Genomic DNA, 21,210 nt, shown 5'->3' with positions numbered 1-21,210 from the left:
AGCGTCTCTGTTGCATTTCACATGTATTGCATTTCATAGCTATCTTCCATTGTTCAGTTCTTTGCAGTGTTTATCTGGATGGTACAAGGTCACATTCCATTCCTTCCACTATTTACTGACTAGCGTACAAACTGCAACCATAAGTAACTCACAGAGTACATGTCCAGTCTCCGCCATTAAAATTCCACTCTGGAGTTCTTCCTCGGCACACAAAGTCTTTTCTCAAATTCAGCTTCTTGCCAGATCTCTTCGGCAGCCGTTCATTCTTCTTGCTCTGTATTGCTCCATCACACTCCTCGTCTGGTCCAAAAATAATTTGAAATAAAGTCCATTCAACCTTGGCTGTCTCCTATCAGAGGAGGGAGGGTCAGAATTCACGGAAACCTGACACAGATTGAGGAACCCAGCACAAATCATGCCAGAGACTGAGACACGTCCATGCCAGGGACACACTCCCAGGACACACACATTCTGCCCTTCAAGTTAGCAGACATAGACTTGAGTGGCACAGCGGGATGCAGTGAACTCCACAGACCCTAATGGGGAACATTGCCAGAATCTTTGCCTCATAAATCCTGGTTTTCCCCTGCCCGAACCTCCTCGCTCCCCTTGAGGGTGGCAAGGGGTGACCACAATTGACTCGTGATGCAAGCCAGACCCCCTCCCCCCCCCATCTCAATGACTGGTTGGTGCATATGGAAGATGGGGAGCCAAGGGACTTTTACAAGGGACATGGGCAATATTGCTGCTATGCTAAAAGTGAAAGGTAGCTGCAAGCCAATTGACCCTTTAACATCAGCTTAAATCTGGAAATTTCCAGACATATGAAGAATCTGTGGTGGGTTAATGGCTTCCCTGGCAGTCCCAGAAAATTAAAGGCAGTTGAGGTGTATGTTACTCCTTGAGGTTTACCGTGAAAACCCCTCTCACTAAAGAGAATAGTCACAAGGCAGCAGAGAATTAAGGTCACAGTGTTCCTTCACCATTTTGCTAATTCTGCATCTTGTCCTCTAAAGAAGATGATTATATATATTGTGTTCTCATGTTGTACTTTTATGTTCTGAACTGCCTGTGATCTACTAATGAAGGGTGGTATACAAATAATAATAACAATAACAATTAACAAATAATAACGAAAGGAGAACTTCCCCATAGCTATTAGGATGTCCCACAAATCCCAATTACACTCAAAGTCTGGAAGGACTTTCTGAGAACCTCACAGAAAGCCTCTTCTTGGATTGTCTGGGTGGAGCTACTGATGAGAAACAAAGTCTCCCAGGATGCTATATAAGCAGGCCTGGTGGCCCACATGCCATTCACACTGAATCCTAAAATGTGGGCCAAGATCTTCTTACCATTTGTGGGACTCCTTTGCGGGGCCAGCCTGCCACTGACTTCTTCCCAGGCTGATACACGTGAGTCTGCTTCTCTTTCCTTCCTCTTTGCAGCCTTCTCATGCATGTACCTGAAATCTGGGCATCTGGAACCACCCTTAGAAACAGAGCAATAACAACCCTTGGATTCTCGCCCTACAACTTTTCTGCTTATTTGCCAGCAGTAAACGGGATAGTCATTCCAAAGAGACAGATCCCATTGGTTCCAAAACAAATACCCTTTTATTAACATTTGTAAGTGCCTGTTTCTGTGTGCTGAGGTCTTTGTAGGTTTAGGGGACAGAAGAGACATTCTTCTGATAGGGGCAAAGAAGGCAGGGCTCTCACAAACTATGTAGCTGAAATTATTTAGCTGAGATTCCTGCATTACAGGGGAAGGTTCTATCAGGGAGGTTCTGTCTAGACAGGGAGCGCAGCTATCATCAAGCCTTGACCGATGAACGGTACACTCCTTCTACCTGGTATGGTCTTCTTCTTCCACCGAGCGTGCAGCTTAGGGAGGGACGCACATGAAACAGGGGGACACCTGCCTAGCCAGCCAGGTCAGCCAGATCAGCCCTGGCGATCAATGGGGTGACAGATGTATCAGTCGGATCACCCTCACATCTGTCTTGAGACGTCTCCTGGGGCTCCCAAGTTCAATCATGTATGAGACAATGTGTACAGGACTAGGTATACACACGATGGAATATTGGGTGTGGGCTAGCACTATAAAATACGGGTTGCATTTCCATTTTGTTGCCAACCTTTGAGTCTACTCTCTGACCTACTTACGGACTCTCATAAATCTACATGGTTCCAACTCTTACATAGGAAAATCAGATCTATTGGTATTCAAATCAGATTTTGAAACCCTTGTATAATTTGAGTGAGCATTATATTTATTGCAATAGTCAAAACAGATTAAGGTACATTGGGGAAAAACAACATCAAGCCAGGTGTAAATATAATTTGCTCTCCCGAGATAACAGGGTCACATTTCTCAAAAATAATAATTTCTGTCCAACTCACGACCTTTATCTTAGCCCGACTGAATGTTTTTCCTTCAACTTTTGTCAAGGGCAGATTTTTAAACATCCCCAGAAATGAAAGACATGGATGTTCTTTGAATGTGCCAGACACTGTAGAACATATCCTTTTCTACAGTCCATTTTACAACCTGCTATGCAAACGCATGCTACTCCCCCTTTTTGGGCACAATGAAAATATTTGATTAACCTGGAATTAACTGCAAGGGGGGGGCTGAGGTTTTGTTAATAGTATCTCTTGGAGTGCTAAATGGCACTATTTAGCAGGAAGAAATCCCAATGAAATTCGTCATCATTATATATTTTACATGGCTGTTTATTTGTATATATAATAATAATAATAATAATAATAATAATAATAATAATAATAATTTATTATTTGTACCCCGCCCATCTGGCTGGGTTTCCCCAGCCACTCTGGGCGGCTTCCACAGACACCAAAAAACACTAAAATATCATACATTAAAAGTTTCCCTTAAGATGTCTTCTGAATGTCAGGTAGTTGTCCATCACCTTGACATCCAATGGGAGGGCATTCCACAGGGCGGGCACCACCACAGAAAAGGCCCTCTGTCTGGTTCCCTGTAGCTTCGCTTCTCGCAATGAGGGAACCGCCAGAAGGCCCTCGGCACTGGACCTCAGTGTCCGGGCAGAACAATGGGGGTGGAGACGCTCCTTCAGGTATACTGGGCCGAAGCCATTTAGAGCTTTAAAGGTCAACACCAGCACCTTGAATTGTGCTCGGAAACGTACTGGGAGCCAATGTAGGTCTTTCAAGACCGGTGTTATGTGGTCTCGGCGGCCGCCCCCAGTCACCAATCTAGCTGCCACATTCTGGATTAGCTGTAGTTTCCGAGTCACCTTCAAAGGTAGCCCCACGTAGAGCGCATTCCAGTAGTCCAAGCGGGAGATAACTAGAGCATGCACCACTCTGGCCAGACATTCCGCGGGCAGGTAGGGTCTCAGCCTGCGTACCAGGTGGAGTTGGTAGACAGCTGCCCTGGATACAGAATTGACCTGCGCCTCCATGGACAGCTGTGAGTCCAAAATGACTCCCAGGCTACACACCTGGTCCTTCAGGGGCACAGTTACCCTATTCAGGACCAGGGAGTCCTCCACACCAGCCCGCCCCCTGTCCCCCAAAAACAGTACTTCTGTCTTGTCAGGATTCAACTTCAATCCATTAGCCGCCATCCATCCTCCAACCACCTCCAGGCACTCACACAGGACCTTCACCGCCTTCACTGGTTCTGATTTGAAAGAAAGGTAGAGCTGGGTATCATCTGCATATTGATGGACACCCAGTCCAAACCCCCTGATGATCTCTCCCAGCGGCTTCATATAGATGTTAAAAAGCATGGGGGAGAGGACGGAACCCTGAGGCACCCCACAAGTGAGGGCCCAAGGGTCTGAACACTCATCCCCCACCACCACTTTCTGAACACGGCCCAGGAGGAAGGAGCAAAACCACTGTATGACAGTGCCCCCAGCTCCCAACCCCTCTAGACGGTCCAGAAGGATGTTATGGTCGATTGTATCAAAGGCTGCTGAGAGATCCAGCAGAACTAGGAAACAACTCTCACCTTTGTCCCTAGCTCGCCGGAGATCATCAACCAGTGCGACCAAGGCAGTTTCAGTCCCATGATGAGGCCTGAACCCTGATTGGAAGGGATCCAAATGGCCCGCATCCTCCAGGCGTGCCTGGAGTTGTTCAGCAACCACACGCTCAATCACCTTGCCCAAGAATGGAAGATTTGAGACTGGGCGATAGTTGGCCATACTGGCCGGGTCTAAAGATGGTTTTTTAAGAAGCGGTTTAATGACCGCCTCTTTCAGCGGATCTGGGAATGTTCCCTCACAGAGGGAAGCATTCACCACCCCGCAGAGCCCATCGCCCAGCCCTTCCCGGCTTGCTTTTATTAGCCAGGATGGGCAAGGATCAAGGAGACAGGTGGTTGGTTTCACGCATCCAAGCAGCCTGTCCACATCCTCGGGGGTAACGGATTGAAATTGATTCCATGCAACTTGACCAGACAGGGCTCTAGCACTCTCCCGCCCCAGCCCTGCTCCCACGGTGGTGTCTAGCTCCTTCCGAATATGAGTGATTTTATCTGCAAAAAACTTTGCAAAATCGTTGCAGGAGATCTTGGGGTCTTTACAAGGCCCCGGTGGTAAAGGTGGTTCCGTTAAATTGCGGACCACCTGAAAGAGTCTCCTGCTACTATTTTCTGCAGATGCAATAGAGGCGGTGAAGAAAGTCTTCTTCGCCGTCGCTATCGCCACTTGGTAGGCTCGACGTTCAGCTCTAACCTGTGTCCGGTCAGATTCGGAGTGAGTTTTCTGCCACCGACGCTCTAGCCGTCTCAGCGATTGTTTCATCGCCCTCAGCTCCGAAGAAAACCACGGGGCTGTCCGGGCTCCATGCAATCGGAGAGGGCGCTTCGGAGCCAGAGAGTCGATAGCCCTGGTTAACTCCGCATTCCAGCGGGCCACCAGGGAATCAGCTGAAAGGCCATCAACATGGGATAAAGCATCCCCTACCACTCTCTGGAAACCATTTGGATCCATTAAGTGGCGGGGGCGGACCATCCGAATTGGTCCCACCTCCCTGCAGAGGGGAAGGGTCGCGGAGAAGTCCAGTTGCACCAGGAAGTGATCTGACCATGGCACTTCTTTGGTTTCACTTTTACTTAGTGTCAGATCACCCACGTCACTAGAGGTGAATACCAGGTCTAAGGCATGTCCATGACTATGAGTTGGGCCCAACTTATTCAGGGACAGCCCCATGGAGGCCATGCTTTCCACGAAGTCCTGAGCAGCCCCTTGTAAGGTCGTGTCGGCGTGGATGTTAAAATCCCCTAGGACAACCAAACTAGGTGTCTCCAGGAGAACATCCGCCACGACCTGAAGCAGCTCGGACAGGGAATCCTTGGTGCAGCGGGGAGGTCGGTACACCAAAAGGAATCCTGTACTGCCCCTATTGCCCAACTTCCAGAACACGCACTCAGAAAACTGGGTCTTCCCAGTAGGACGCCTGATGCAAACTAATGACTTCCTAATGACTTCCTATATTTTAAATGTTTTAGGATGCCCTATATTTGTAATGCCTAGAAAAGTTTTGATGAAGTAAGTAAGTAAGCATTACAGGGAGTTGGACTAGATGAGCACTGGGGTCCCTTCCAATTCTGGAATTCTATGATTCCACGAAAAGAGAATATGCATGGGAAAGAGGGTCAGAGAGAAGGAAAATCACAGGGGTGTAGAGAAGAACAGATGGCAGACAAAAGCACGACTGGAAGGACTGAGATGAAAAGTAGAGGTTTCTAAGCTGCTTAAATCTTAAACAGTGCACTAAACAACATAAAAACTGTAAAGCAATATCAGAAGAACCATAAAAACAGTAATATAAAGTCATTAAAAAACCAGGAATTTCATCTGTCTGTCTATCTATTTTGTTCCCTTAGGTACAATAATAGTGTGCACTATCTCTGGCTTTATCCCCGAAGACATGCTAATTACGTGGGAGGCAGGTGGCCAATCAGATAACACCTCCGGCATCATAAGTGCAAGCACTGGTAACACAGCACACTTCAGCCTTAAACCACTAGACAATTTGGAGGTGGACACCGTCTGTCGAGTATCCCTCCCTGAGTCTGAAACAAAAGTCAATGAACCTGAAGGTAAAAATTCTCGACACAGTTGGGACTTAGTTTTCCTTTGAAAAGCACGGTTTGGGAGCGGGATAATTGTTTCCTGATTGCTTAAGATCCTCTCAGGGACTGACCATTTTAAGACTGCTTCCTCCTTAATTCAGAAATTTATTTCTGCTTCCCATTATGGCCTGTTGAGATAAGACTTTCCCCACCAGTTGCCATGATATCGGTGCTAGTATTGACGAAAGACACAACTTGAAACTGCAATCAGTCTGGTGGAGGTCTGAACAGTAATTCTCCTCTTATCTCTTATCAGTCCCTGAATCCCAAACAAAAGTCAATGAACCTGAAGGTAAAAACTCTCGACACAGTTGGGACTTAGTTTTCCTTTGAAAAGCGTGGTTTGGGAGCGGGATGATTGTTTCCAGGAGCAACTGTGCAGAGATGGTATCATTTGATATGGGACGTTTTTATCTATCCTTGGTTTTCAAACCCAGTCTATACACCAGTACCTTCTCTGGGAAGGCTGGGATGCTTTTTGTGCTGGGCACTTTCTTTAAATATGTTGGGGAAAGGAGGTGTGTAAATATTCTTGGAATCTCCACTATCCCACCGTGTCCTCATCCAGGTCGAGGAAGCCCCATGTATGTGCCACAGATCTTCCTACTCAGGTCCACACACACAAGAACTTCAGTTAAAGCCCCTTTGCTCCTTAAAGCTTTCATTAAGGATTTAAACCCTCTATCTACAGATTAAAAATGTTTGTCAGAGAATCCAGCAGAAAATAATCAGCACTAAATGGTGTCATAAATGTTGTCCATCAAGTATGTCTAAAATTAATAGCTGTTGCCTCTCCCTTTCTCTCATACTTTCCCCACCCCAAAACTTAAAAAGACAAAGGGAACGGTCTCCATGAGAACCTCTATCGCGCCAACCATAAAGAAAGCAGCCTTCAGCGAGCACAGACAATCCTCACCGGCATGGTCATAGGGCTCAATGCAAGTGAAGTTTCTGTCCAGTGGGTGAAGAATGCCCTCCTTGAAGGTCGCCATGTGAATCCCCGAGTCTTGAAGGGCAGCATCAAGGATTCCCTCTTGGCCTTCAGCCAGGTGGTTGTCCCCTACTCTGACTGGAACAACAGCACTTCATACTCCTGTACGTTTACCCGCACAGCAGGCATCGAGGAGCCCGCCCAGAGGCCTGAGGAGAAATCCCAGAGTGAAAAATGATGCACACCCCTTCCTCAGCATCGCAAGCTCTCCACCCTATACTACATCTTTCTCTTCAGCCTATCCTGGATTCAATGATTTCTATGCTTCATCTATACATAAATAACATCTCAATATCTCTCAGCTTAATGTACATCACAGGGGTTCTGTAATGATTATAGAGAGAGGCGTAGTAGTGTGTATGCTAACTTCAGCTCTTTGGAGAAACAGTGGGATACAAATCAACACTAGATGAAGCATATCCTGCTGTATCTATCCCATCTGGGGGCAAATTTCTGGTGAATGGGGCATGGGCCACATGTCACATTTTAGATTAGCAAATGGAATGTCCTGTATTCTTCTTATTCTGACATAGTATGATAGAAAGCTTAGGCCATTCATATATGATATTAAAAGGGTAGTTGCAAAATGCCCCCATTGAACATGTTGATTTCTGTTCCTTCCTGGAGTGCAGTTCCTATGGGGATCTCTTAGCCACCTGCCACTTATTATTATAATGCTGCAAGGAACAGTGGAGAGTCATTATCAGATCTCGAAAAAGGAATTAAGAGATTTGCTTTTGGGGTGGGGTTGAGGAACAGCACTCAAATGGTAAAGGACTAAGCACTGGCCTCCTAGGATCATGGAAGCCCCTATACAGTGGTACCTCGCAAGACGAATGCCTCGCAAGACAAAAAACTCGCTAGACGAAAGGTTTTTCCGTTTTCGATTTGCCTCGCAAGACGAATTTCCCTATGGGCTTGCTTCGCAAGACAAAAACTTTTCGCGACTTTGTTTCCTATGGGAAACCGTGCATCGCAAGACGAAAAATTCGCTAGACGACAAAACTTGCGGAACAAATTAATTTCGTCTTGCGAGGCACCACTGTAATTTGTTCCAGCTGCCCAAAGCTCCAAAGACTTGCCAGAGGATACTAGAAAATGATCAACCAGTAAACCTGAAAATTGATATAAATACCCCCCCCCAGCAATGTACACCTGAGAGTAGGTGAAAAGGCGGGCAGGGCTCTGTCACTTTCCTTTCATACGTTTCCCCTTTTATTCCACCTTACATTAGCTAACCTTGCTAGCACTTAAGGCATGCATTCGTGTGTCAGTCAAAGACATAGCTGATGTATTTCTCTTGAGATGGGTTAGCAGACTTAGCCACCAACCTATGTAGACTGTTAAGTCTGGTAGTTTCTGTTTCTGTACAGAGGAGATTCTCAATCTAGAGGGATGCTTTGCTGATTAGATGTTGTGGCCTCTGATAGCTCCACCTTTGTTGCTTCCTATGGGGTACAAAGTAGATACTCTGGAGTGTCCCAGAAATGATCCCCACCCTGTTCCACATGAGTGGTCCCAGCAAGAAGCTCTCTTCATTGGTGAAATTGCTTCTCAGTTAGTTTACCATTCTCATGAAGTTTCATTCAGTGAGCACCCTTCTCAGAACCAGTTTGATGTTCCAGAGTAAGAAATTGGTTCATTTGCTCTGCATCTTTTGTAGCTGCTCAGATCACAAATATTTTTTTTCTGTAAATGATAGAATGTTAAGTGTGTGTGTGTGTGTGTGTGTGTGTGTGTGTGTGTCTCCGTCCATGTGTGTGTGTAGGTTTGGCCAATCTTCCCCCCCCCCCCACAATAGATTCTATTAGAAATTACCAATATTGTGATATGATAGCAGTAAACATACTCATCATACAAAGGGATGAACAAATTCTACCTCTATATGCAGAATGGTGACAAAATTCTACCAGCACATCCTTGCTTTGGCATTTGCTGTGAACGAAATCAATGAGAATCCGAAGTTCCTACCCAATGTCACACTTGGATTCCATATCTATAACAGCTACTACGATGCAAGGATGACTTATCGTGCCACTTTGGATGTGCTCTTCAGAACAGATAAATTTGTTCCCAATCTCCAGTGTGACACACACAAAAAGCTCATGGCTATCATTGGCGGACTTGGCTCTGATACCTCTAATCAGATTTTCCTACTCAGGGCCACATGCACAATGACTTCAGCTGAATGTACTTTAACTCCTTAAACTTAGTGAGTTTTTACCGCCCCGCCCCCGGTCTTCTGTAGAGATTTGAAATGTCAGAGAATCTAAGAGATAATAATCAACACTCCTACCAAACTGCAAGCCTCCATGATTCTCGGGAGCAACCATGACATTTAAACCTTTGTAGGGATTGGAACCTAGATATAAAAGAGAGAGGAGTTAAGAGTTATTGAGGAGGCTTACAGATTCATTTTTAAAGCAGTTTTTCTACCACTCCTGATGAATGTGAATGTTACAAGACAGGGGTTCCTCTACTCCTTGGGGAACACATGTCATTGAGAGGAGCAATATTTCCTTACCAGAAAGCTACTTCGTCCTCTGCTTACATCCTTCTTAGTGGAGCAACGTTATACACTCTTTATTGTCCTGATAAACTTGAACAGGACAAGTGACCTTTACTTTTATATCATCAAACAGTTGCTGTAACCGCTCTATGTCCATGAGGGAAAGAGTTAAAGCGTTGAGTTCTGCCTCGCAAGAACTCAAGCTTACTGTTGCCTGCTTTCTACAAGACCAATCAAAAAGGCATGGATTGTACAGAGAACACACACCTGATGTTCTTTTGCCATCAATTGTGTCACTGCCAAAACTGGCGTTGGCATAGATCTCAAGACCTCCAGATTTTTGACTAGTAAGTCTCAACGCTATTCGTTTCAGCGCTTTCCAATCTTGAACTGTGGGTTGGTTTGCATGTCTGCTGATCAGACTTACACGCACAGCAATATCTGGTCTTGTGCACCCTGCTATAAAACTGAGTTTGCCTAATACACTCCTGAAAAGTGTTGTATCAGGAAAAACATCAGCATCAGCATCATGTTGATAACCTGAGACCATGGGGGTGTCTACAGCATTGGCATCGCTCAGGTTCAACTTTTCAATGCCATCACTGATTTTACATGTCTGATGCAGCAAAACATCACCTTGTGCATTTCTCTCTACCTCTAGTGAGAGATAATTGCTGACTTCTCCAAGATCTTTCATATCAAAATGCTTCTGCAGCTTTGCTAGAGTGCTTTTTTGTAGATATTTTGTAGATATTCTCATTCTTCCACAAAAATAATATATTATCTACAGAGCAAATGCAGTAGAGCTTGTGCTGATTGGACTCTTTCACAAAAACACAAGAATCAGCCGTCCCTTGCTGAAAACCTAGGGAGAACAGCACTTCAGTCAGTTTGGTGTGCCAGCATCGTGCACTCTGTTTTAAACCATACAAGGATTTTTTCAGCTTACAAACCATTCCGTCTTATCTGCACACCATCTGGCAGTGACATGTAGATATTCTCAGGGAGAACTCCATACAAAAATGCAGTATTGACATCATAATGAGAAATGGTCATACCTTCCCCAGCAGCAATTTTCATCAACAGCCTAACACTCTCAAACTTTACTGTTGGTGAATACGTCTCAGGATAGTCCTGATCAGGTATTTGAGAAAAACCTCGTGCCACTAGTCTGGCTTTGTACCTGACTATTTTTCCATTCTGATCAGTTTTTGTCTTGTAGACCCACCTACTATGAACACACTTCATGCCTGGTTCTGCTGGAACCAATTCCCAAGTATCATTCTGCTTTAGGGAATTCAACTCGGCTTTCATGGTGTTCAGCCAAGGTTCAGCATCCTTTGCGGACAGATTTTGAACCTCTTTGTAGTTGGCTGGTTCAAAAACCACACCAGAGTTGCTAGTAACAGCAGCTTTAGCAAACTCTTTGGAGAACCGTTTAGGTGTTATGACCTTTGTAGTTCTTTTAGATCTACGCAAAACTCTCTGGTCCTCTGGGTCTGGTGTCTCCTCCTTGGGAGAATGATGACCTAAAGTAAATGAAGGTGCTGTGTCTGAATCAGTGTCAGACTCATCTGAGGCTTTTGGACTTTGATAATCTGTGTCATCATCAGAATCTATGTTGCCATCAGCATTATCATCAGCAACAACAGAATCTGCCTCTTTCTTAACTGCTTTTGTACCATCATCATCTGAAATGGGATGACATTGAAAAATGCCAACTCTGTCCCATTTTGGATTACAATCCATGCTTCTGGTCAACCTAATCGCTTTTGTGTCAGTGATCAACACACAATAGGAACCCTTTTCATATCCCAGAAAAATACCATGTTCACCACGTTTGCTCAATTTGTTGTCCTGCAAAGTGTGCACCCATACCTCTGAACCAAAAATTTTGAAATGTTTTACGTATGGTTTCCTTTTGTGAAGCATTTCATATGGGGTGCAATCAATAGCGGACTGATATCTACGACTGTACACATAAGGAAAAACAGGAAAGAGCCTCGGCCCAAAAGGGATTGGGTAGGCCTGAATCGTACAACAGAGTTCTTATACCTTGTTGCAAAGTTTGGGTCACTCGTTCACACAAACCATTTTGCCATGGAGATCTGAGCGTGGCAGTCATGTGCTCTATGCCCTGTTCGGTAAGAAAACTCTCAAATTCTTCTGAACAAAATTCTCCAACCCCTGTCAGTAAACAAACAATGTAAGTTCTCCTTGTGTACATTCCTGAGCCATGCACAAAATTGTCGAAACTTAGGTAAAGCTTCAGATTTCTTCTGCAGCATATAGACCCAAACATATCTTGAATGGGAATCTATCATGAAAAAATGTGAGTTGCCTCTAGAGAGTGCTAGAGGTCCCACCAAGTCAGCATGTATGATTTCATAAGGTTTCTTGGCTTCTCTCCCAGATTTTACACCTTTGGGAGCTTGCTTAGCCTTATTTTCAGCGCAAGAAACATGTTTCATATGGTAAGGACATTTTTTCAGTTTCATGCCCTCAACCATGCTTGGCATTTTAGCCACTGCCTGAAAATGTAAATGACCATAAAGACAGTGGTACTCATGAATACATTGATCATGCAGCTTCTCATTCTTATCTACAGAAATGTTGCAACATGTTTTCTCAATTGCTTCATCAGCTGTACCTGTAACAAAAGGCAATTGATATAAACCATTAACACATTTGGCATACAGAATGAGCTTGCCATCTCGACGAATTTCACAACAGATCCAGCAAAAACCACCTTGAACCCTTGATAATCAAGCTGAGAAACACTCAAAAGATTGTCCTGAAGATGAGGAGCATACAGGACATTCTTAATTGTTGCATTAAGGCTCTTTAAAAACACAGTTCCTTGAGCCAAACTTCTGAGAACAGTTCCATCTGCTTGATGAATTGCTTTCTCTTGCTTCTCAAGATGAACAAGGAGATTCTGATCTTTAGATACGTAGTTGGTACAGCCAGAGTCTAAGACAAAAGAACTCCGCCCACGTTGATTGGAGCAGCATGAGATCAAAGCCTTTGATGTAGCCAGTCCTTGGGGATTTCGTCCTCCTCCCCCTCTGCCTTTGAAGTTGCCCTCCTTCTTTGAAGTTTTCTTACACTGGAAACTCATATGGCCTTGAGCTCCACATGAAAAGCAACGCCGCAATTTTAGAGCATTAGCAGCACTTTCACTTTCCCCTGCTGGAGACTTAGGCACATTTTCAACAGCATTGTCCTGGCTTTCTCTAACAGCCTGTCTGCGATCCCACTCATTCAAGAGCTAGACAATCTTCTGTTAGCCGGTCAGAAGGCATGGAAAAATTTGAGCAGCTAAGCTGTCGAAAGAATCATCTAGGCTATTTATCATTAACATTGCAAACACAGCTCTAAAATATTCAGGTCTCGCTGAACAAGGACCTGTCTGAGGCGTTTTAATTGGGACAAATGGCTGGGCAAATCACCATCTTTCTTTAATTGCAGCCTGCACAGCTTCTGGAAGAAAATCACACTGGAACCGGCATTTTGTCTCAAATGCATATCTCTCAGTTTATGCCAAACAGCTCGTGCAGTCTCTTGACCCTCTAAGTTTACCAACAAGTGGTCTGAAACACTCAAAACAATTGTCCCCCGGGCTCTCATGTCTGCAACATGCCACTCAGGCCATTCATCTGCATCCTCCTGGGGAGGGTCATCTTCTATGGTGTGGAATAGCTTTTCCCTCTGTAAAAGCGCTTTCATTTTGACCTGCCACGTTGGATAGGTCTCGGGCATGAGGAGAAGAAATGATAGAGCCATCTGGCTCATGCACAGGCCATGTCTGCTATTAATTAAAGCAAGACACTTCCCTACGTGCAACATAAAATAAAGCCTTGGACTCCTTCAGCCACTCTCTCTCCCACTCAGAGCGCAATTAACAGGCAAACAGGGATGCTATCTTCTTTCCTTGGCAGCCAGCAACATACCTCCATAAATCAAGCAGCAGTAGCAGCGTGGAAAACAGCTCCAGAAACTCTGCTTCTAGGCACTGCAAATAAATCCAACATGCAGCTTCTGTTCTGCCATCTGGCATCAGTGTCAGAAGCCACTGGGCCCATAACTGATGTCAGCTTCGCCTTTGAGCCAGTGCCAACGACTGGGCCCAACCTCTTCAGCCCCGACTGGGCCAGGCGAGCTGGGAAAGCACTTCCAGAGACCTTCCACTGCAGGGAGCAGATCTAAGTGCTGTGTACTGACAACTTAGAGCTGTGAGCACCAAACTCAGTTCCAAAAGTCAGCGGAACACAGCAGAGTATGAACCACACGAACGACAGCTCTGAAGTATAACTTCTTTTATTCTCTACAGCTACCGCATAAACTAATTAAAGACTAATCGGAGACGCTGGACTGCATGAGTGTTACAGCTGCTTCAGCAATCACCTTATCTATATACAGATAACACTCAGACGCCCACAGGCTGGAGCAGAAGAAGGGTTGAGCAAAATCCACCCCCTCCTTTCTGAAACATTGTCAGCAGATTCTTGAAATGGGAGGGGTGAAACATCCTCACCTGTGATCTGCTAATGAAGGGTGGTATACAAATTAAATAACAACAATTAAATAATCCCAATTACACTCAAGTTTCCGGAAGGACTTTCTGAGAACCTCACAGAATAGCCTCTTCTTGGATTGTCTGGGTGGAGCTACTGATGGGAAACAAAGTCTCCCAGGATGCTATATAAGCAGGCCTGGTGGCCCACATGCCATTCACACTGAATCCTAAAATGTGGGCCAAGATCTTCTTACCATTTGTGGGACTCCTTTGCGGGGCCAGCCTGCCACTGACTTCTTCCCAGGCTGATACACGTGAGTCTGCTTCTCTTTCCTTCCTCTTTGCAGCCTTCTCATGCATGTACCTGAAATCTGGGCATCTGGAACCACCCATAGAAACAGAGCAATAACAACCCTTGGATTCTCTTCCTCCAACTTTTCTGCTTATTTGCCAGCAGTAAACCGGATAGTCATTCCAAAGGGACAGATCCCATGGTTCCAAAACAAATACCCTTTTATTAACATTTGTAAGTGCCTGTTTCTGTGTGCTGAGACCTTTGTAGGTTTAGGGGACAGAAGAGACATTCTTCTGATAGGGGCAAAGAAGGCAGGGCTCTCACAAACTATGCAGCTGAAATTATTTAGCTGAGATTCCTGCATTACAGAGGGAGAATCTATCAGGGAGGTTCTATCTAGACAGGGAGCGCAGCTATCATCAAACCTTGACCTAAGAACGGTACACTCCTTCTACCTGGGATAGTCTTCCTCTTCCACTGAGTGTGCAGCTTAGGGAGGGACGCACATGAAACAGGGGGACACCTGCCTAGCCAGCCAGGTCAGCCAGATCAGCCCTGGCGATCAATGGGGTGACAGATGTCTCAGTCGGATCACCCTCACATCTGTCTTGAGACGTCTCCTGGGGCTCCCAAGTTCAATCATGTATGAGACAATGTGTGCAGAACTAGGAATATACACGATGGAATATTGGGTGTGGGCTAGCACTATAATATACGGGTTGCATTTCCATTTTGTTGCCAACCTTTGAGTCTACTCTCTGACCTACTTACGGACTCTGATAAATCCAGAAGTTCCAACTCTTACATAGGAAAATCAGATCTATTGGTATTCAAATCAGATCTTGAAACCCTTGTATAATTCGAGTGAGCAATATATTTATTGCAATAGTCAAAACAGATTAAGGTACATGGGAGGGGGGATAACAACATCAAGCCAGTATATGTGGAGCCCACTCAGGATTTAAATCAGGAGTGCGTCTTGACAGAACAGGAGTTTTTGACATTAAATCAGGAGTGTGTTTTGACAGAACAGGCCCAACAGGAATATGATTTTTTGGATTTGACAAAGGAATGTGGAAAAAACCATATCTGGAAAGGAAAAGTTTGGTTCGGTTTGGAAATGGGGGGCTGGATCGACCCCCCTATGCTGGGATGTTTGGACTTTTCAAATATGGCAATGGGCCATGAGATGTTTGGGACTGTGGGGGCTCTCAATTTTGGAGGGCCTTTGAAACATGCTCTTAAATACTACATGGAATTCATTGTTGAACATGGAAAAGGGGCTGATCTGGTGAGAAGGATTAAAAACACTGTCAAGCTGGAGTTATCACGAGCAAGAGACAAGGGAAAATACAGTTACAAATATGAAGAAGAGCCGCGGAAGGGTCATGGAAGAGACTTGAGGGCCTCGGACATAAGGTTGTCAGGTTAATGGGCTAGACTGATGGGAATAAGGACTGACAAAACCCGGAACCAGGAGGAAGGGACGCTGGATGAAGATGCCTCTTTTTCTTACTATTAGAACTGTTTTATAAAATGGATGAATGATAGGGAAATGTTGGAATGAAAATACTTGGCTTTAGTAAAGATGTTTAAAGAATTATGAAACAATATTATGATTATGAGAAGTTGGTAAGGATAAGATTTAAGTTTTAAGTGTTAAGGTTTATTTTATTATAGAAAGATAAGGTCAAGGATTTGCTGGGATAATTAATAACTAGGATACAAAGAAAGGGAGGAGGTCTAAGAAAGAAGGCAATGACAGTTAAGGATTTGAAAATAATGAATTTGTTCTTAAATGTTTTTAAAATTTTGTGATTTTTGCATTCTTCTTTTTTCTGTTTTTTTTCTCTCATTTGGAATTTTTCTTTTTTTAAAAAAACTATTTTTATCCTTTGTATGCTCTTCTGCCTCTATTTTTTTCCCCTTTTTGTAATATTTTGAAAATCCCAATAAATATCTTTTTTAAAAAAAATCAAGCCAGGTGTAAATATAATTTGCTCCCCCAAGATAACAGGGTCACATATCTCAAAATTAATAATTTCTGTCCAACTCAGGACCTTTATCTTAGCCCGACTGAATGTTTTTCCTTCAGCTTTTGTCAAGGGCAGATTTTTAAACATCCCCAGAAATGAAAGACATGGATGTTCTTTGAATGTGCCAGACACTACAGAACATATCCTTTTCTGCTGTGCATTTTACAACCTGCTATGCAAACGCATGCTACTCCCCCTTTTTGGGCACAATGAAAATATCCGATTAACCTGGAATTAACTGCAAGGGGGGCTGAGGTTTTGTTAATAGTATCTCTTGGAGTGCTAAATGGCATTATTTAGCAGGAAGAAATCCCAATGAAATTCCTCATCATTATATATTTTACATGGCCGTTTATTTGTATATATTTTAAATGTTTTAGGATGCCCTATATTTGTAATGCCTAGAAAAGTTTTGATGAAGTAAGTAAGTAAGCATTACAGGGAGTTGGACTAGATGAGCACTGGGGTCCCTTCCAATTCTGGAATTCTATGATTCCACGAAAAGAGAATATGCATGGGAAAGAGGGTCGGAGAGAAGGAAAATCACAGGGGTGTAGAGAAGAACAGATGGCAGACAAAAGCAAGACTGGAAGGAGTGAGATGAAAAGTAGAGGTTTCTATGCTGCTTAAATCTTAAATAGTGCACTAAACAACATAAAAACTGTAAAGCAATATCAGAAGAACCATAAAAACAGCAATATAAAGTCATTAAAAAACCAGGAATTTCATCTGTCTGTCTGTCTGTCTGTCTATTTTGTTCCCTTAGGTCCAATATTGGTGTGCACTATCTCTGGCTTTGTCCCCGCAGACATGATAATTACCTGGGAGGAAGGTGGCCAATCAGATAACACCTCCAGCATCATAAGTGCAAGGACTGGTAACACAGCACATTTCAGCCTTAAACCACTAGGCAATTCGCAGTTACACCTCTTCATCTGTCGAGTATCCCTCCCTGAGTCTGAAACAAAAGTCAATGAACCTGAAGGTAAAAATTCTCGACACAGTTGGGACTTAGTTTTCCTTTGAAAAGCATGGTTTGGGAGCGGGATAATTGTTTCCAGGAGCAACTGTGCAGAGATGGTATCATTGGATATGGGAATCTATCCTTCTTTTTCAAACCCAGCCTATACAACAATACCTTCTCTGGGAAGGCTGGGATGCTTTTTGTGCTGGGCACTTTCTTTAAATATTTTGGGGAAAGGAGCTGTGTAAATATTCTTGGAATCTCCACTATCCCACCGTGTCCTCATCCAGGTCGAGGAAGCCCCATGTATGTGCCACAGATGTTCCTACTCAGGTCCACACACACAAGAACTTCAGTTAAATCCCATTTGCTCCTTAAAGCTTTCATTAAGGATTTAAACCCTCTATCTACAGATTAAAAATGTTTGTCAGAGAATCCAGCAGAAAATAATCAGCACTAAATGGTGTCATAAATGTTGTCCATCAAGTATGTCTAAAATTAATAGCTGTTGCCTCTCTCTTTCTCTCATACTTTCCCCACCCCAAAACTTAAAAAGACAAAGGGAACGGATTCCATGACAACCTCTATTGCGCCAACCATAAAGAAGGCAGCCTTCAGCGAGCACAGACAATCCTCACCGGCATGGTCATAGGGCTCAATGCAAGTGAAGTTTCTGTCCAGTGGGTGAAGAATGCCCTCCTTGAAGGTCACCATGTGAATCCCCGAGTCTTGAAGGGCAGCATCAAGGATTCCCTCTTGGCCTTCAGCCAGGTGGTTGTCCCCTACTCTGACTGGAACAACAGCACTTCATACTCCTGTACGTTTACCCACACAGCAGGCATCGAGGAGCCCACCAAGAGGCCTGAGGAGAAATCCCAGAGTGAAAAATGATGCACACCCCTTCCTCAGCATCGCAAGCTCTCCACCCTATACTACATCTTTCTCTTCAGCCTATCCTGGATTCAATGATTTCTATGCTTCATCTATACATAAATAACATCTCAATATCTCTCAGCTTAATGTACATCACAGGGGTTCTGTAATGATTATATAGAGAGGCGTAGTAGTGTGTATGCTAACTTCAGCTCTTTGGAGAAACAGTGGGATACAAATCAACACTAGATGAAGCATATCCTGCTGTATCTATCCCATCTGGGGGCAAATTTCTGGTGAATGGGGCATGGGCCACCTGTCACATTTTAGATTAGCAAATGGAATGTCCTGTATTCTTCTTATTCTGACATAGTATGATAGAAAGCTTAGGCCATTCATATATGATATTAAAAGGGTAGTTGCAAAATGCCCCCACTGAACATGTTGATTTCTGTTCCTTCCTGGAGTGCAGTTCCTATGGGGATCTCTTAGCCACCTGCCACTTATTATTATAATGCTGCAAGGAACAGTGGAGAGTCATTATCAGATCTCGAAAAAGGAATTAAGAGATTTGCTTTTGGGGTGGGGTTGAGGAACAGCACTCAAATGGTAAAGGACTAAGCACTGGCCTCCTAGGATCATGGAAGCCCCTATACAGTGGTACCTCGCAAGACGAATGCCTCGCAAGACAAAAAACTCGCTAGACGAAAGGTTTTTCCGTTTTCGATTTGCCTCGCAAGACGAATTTCCCTATGGGCTTGCTTCGCAAGACGAAAACTTTTCGCGACTTTGTTTCCTATGGGAAACCGTGCATCGCAAGACGAAAAATTTGCTAGACGACAAAACTTGCGGAACAAATTAATTTCGTCTTGCGAGGCACCACTGTAATTTGTTCCAGCTGCCCAAAGCTCCAAAGACTTGCCAGAGGTTACTAGAAAATGATCAACCAGTAAACCTGAAAATTGATATAAAGTGAGCATCCTTCTCAGAACCAGTTTGATGTTCCAGAGTAAGAAATTGGTTCATTTGCTCTGCATCTTTTGTAGCTGCTCAGATCACAAATATTTTTTTTCTGTAAATGATAGAATGTTAAGAGTGTGTGTGTGTGTGTGTGTGTGTGTGTGTGTGTGTGTGTGTGTCTCCGTCCATGTGTGTGTGTAGGTTTGGCCAATCTCCCCCCCCCCCACATGCTAACTTCAGCTCTTTGGAGAAACAGTGGGATACAAATCAACACTAGATGAAGCATATCCTACTGTATCTATCCCATCTAGGGGCAAATTTCTGGTGAATGGGGCATGGGCCACCTGTCACATTTTAGATTAGCAAATGGAATAGTATCTGATATAGTATGATAGAAAGCTTAGGCCATTCATATATAATATTAAAACGATAGTTGCAAAATGCCGCCATTGAACATGTTGATTTCTGTTCCTTCCTGGAGTGTAGTTCCTATGGGGATCTCTTAGCCACCTGCTACTTATTATTATAATGCTGCAAGGAACAGTGGAGAGTCATTATCAGATTCTCGAAAAAGGAATTAATAGATTTGCTTTTGGGGTGGGGTTGAGGAACAGCCCTTAAATGGTAAAGGGCTAATCACTGGCCTAGGATCATGGAAGCCCCTATAATTTGTTCCAGCTGCCCAAAGCTCCAAAGACTTGCCAGAGGATACTAGAAAATGATCAACCAGTAAACCTGAAAATTGATATAAATACCCCCCCCCCAGCAATGTACACCTGAGAGTAGGTGAAAAGGCGGGCAGGGCTCTGTCACTTTCCTTTCATACGTTTCCCCTTTTATTCCACCTTACATTAGCTAACCTTGCTAGCACTTAAGGCATGCATTGGTGTGTCAGTCAAAGACATAGCTGATGTATTTCTCTTGAGATGGGTTAGCAGACTTAGCCACCAACCTATGTAGACTGTTAAGTCTGGTAGTTTCTGTTTCTGTACAGAGGAGATTCTCAATCTAGAGGGATGCTTTGCTGATTAGATGTTGTGGCTTCTGATAGCTCTACCTTTGTTGCTTCCTATGGGGTACAAAGTAGATACTCTGGAGTGTCCCAGAAATGATCCCCACCCTGTTCCACATGAGTGGTTCCAGCCAGGAGCTCTCTTCATTGGTGGAATTGCTTCTCAGTTAGTTTACCATTCTCATGAAGTTTCATTCAGTGAGCATCCTTCTCAGAACCAGTTTGATGTTCCAGAGTAAGAAATGGCTTCGTTTGCTCTGCATCTTTTGTAGCTGCTCAGATCACAATTTTTTTTCCTGTAAATGTTAGAATGTCTGTGTGCGTGTGTGTGTGTGTGTGTGTGTGTGTGTGTGTGTGTGTGTGTGTGTCTTCCTCTGTGTGTGTGTGTAGGTTTGGCAAATACCCCCCCCATAGAATCTATTAGAAATTATCAATATTGTGATATGATAGCAGGAAACATACTCATTATACAAAGGGATGAACAAATTCTACCTCTATATGCAGAATGGTGACAGAATTCTACCAGCACATCCTTCCTTTGGCATTTGCTGTGAACGAAATCAATGAGAATCCGAAGTTCCTACCCAATGTCACACTTGGATTCCATATCTATGACAGCTACTACAATGCAAGGATGACTTATCATACCACTTTGGATGTGCTCTTTAAAACAGATGAATTAGTTCCCAACTACCAGTGTGACAGACACAAAAAGCTCATGGCTACATTGGCGGACTTGGCTCTGATACCTCTAATCATATTTTCCTACTCAGGGCCACATGCACAATGACTTCAGCTGAAGGCACTTTTAACTCCTTAAAGTTACTGAGTATTTACCGCCCCACCCTCGGTCTTCTGTAGAGATTTGAAATGTCAGAGAATCTAACAGATAATAATCATCACTCCTACCAAACTG

General features: G+C 44.0%; 1 gene segment (V, D, J or C); it reads left to right on the top strand.

The window, feature by feature from the left end:
* The first annotated feature begins 1,244 nt into the window (after positions 1 to 1,244).
* LOC309516116 (Ig gamma chain C region-like) lies at positions 1,245 to 18,680 on the top strand. The segment is given in 4 exons: positions 1,245 to 1,415; positions 5,887 to 6,102; positions 17,252 to 17,470; positions 18,006 to 18,680.
* The last annotated feature ends 2,530 nt before the right edge of the window (positions 18,681 to 21,210 follow it).

Source organism: Podarcis vaucheri (assembly GCF_965113315.1).
Source record: "Podarcis vaucheri genome assembly, chromosome: 13".
Taxonomy (NCBI): domain Eukaryota; kingdom Metazoa; phylum Chordata; class Lepidosauria; order Squamata; family Lacertidae; genus Podarcis; species Podarcis vaucheri.
This window is presented reverse-complemented; position numbering and strand designations above follow the sequence as displayed.